This window comes from Penaeus monodon, chromosome 34 (assembly GCF_015228065.2).
Source record: "Penaeus monodon isolate SGIC_2016 chromosome 34, NSTDA_Pmon_1, whole genome shotgun sequence".
Lineage (NCBI taxonomy): Eukaryota > Metazoa > Arthropoda > Malacostraca > Decapoda > Penaeidae > Penaeus > Penaeus monodon.
This window is the reverse complement of record NC_051419.1, coordinates 6,606,486-6,606,741: the sequence shown is the minus strand read 5'-3', so window position 1 is coordinate 6,606,741 and position 256 is coordinate 6,606,486.

Here is a 256-nt window from a genome sequence, read left to right as displayed (position 1 = left end):
CTAACATGATTTATACTATTTATTCAATATCTAGGGAGACATCAATTACCGAACAGGTGGACATCTTCTCGAAGTCATCAGGCAATCGGGTCATCATCTGTGGGGTGAAGTCATCCTCAGTAAGAGTCACTTTTGTCGGGGTTAAGTGCGTGATGTCACATTCATCAAAGTCATCATCAGTGACTTCAGCTGAGTCATTTTCTTTTAGGTTGACTTCAGTGACGTCACTTTCACCGAGATTAACTTCAGGGATGGA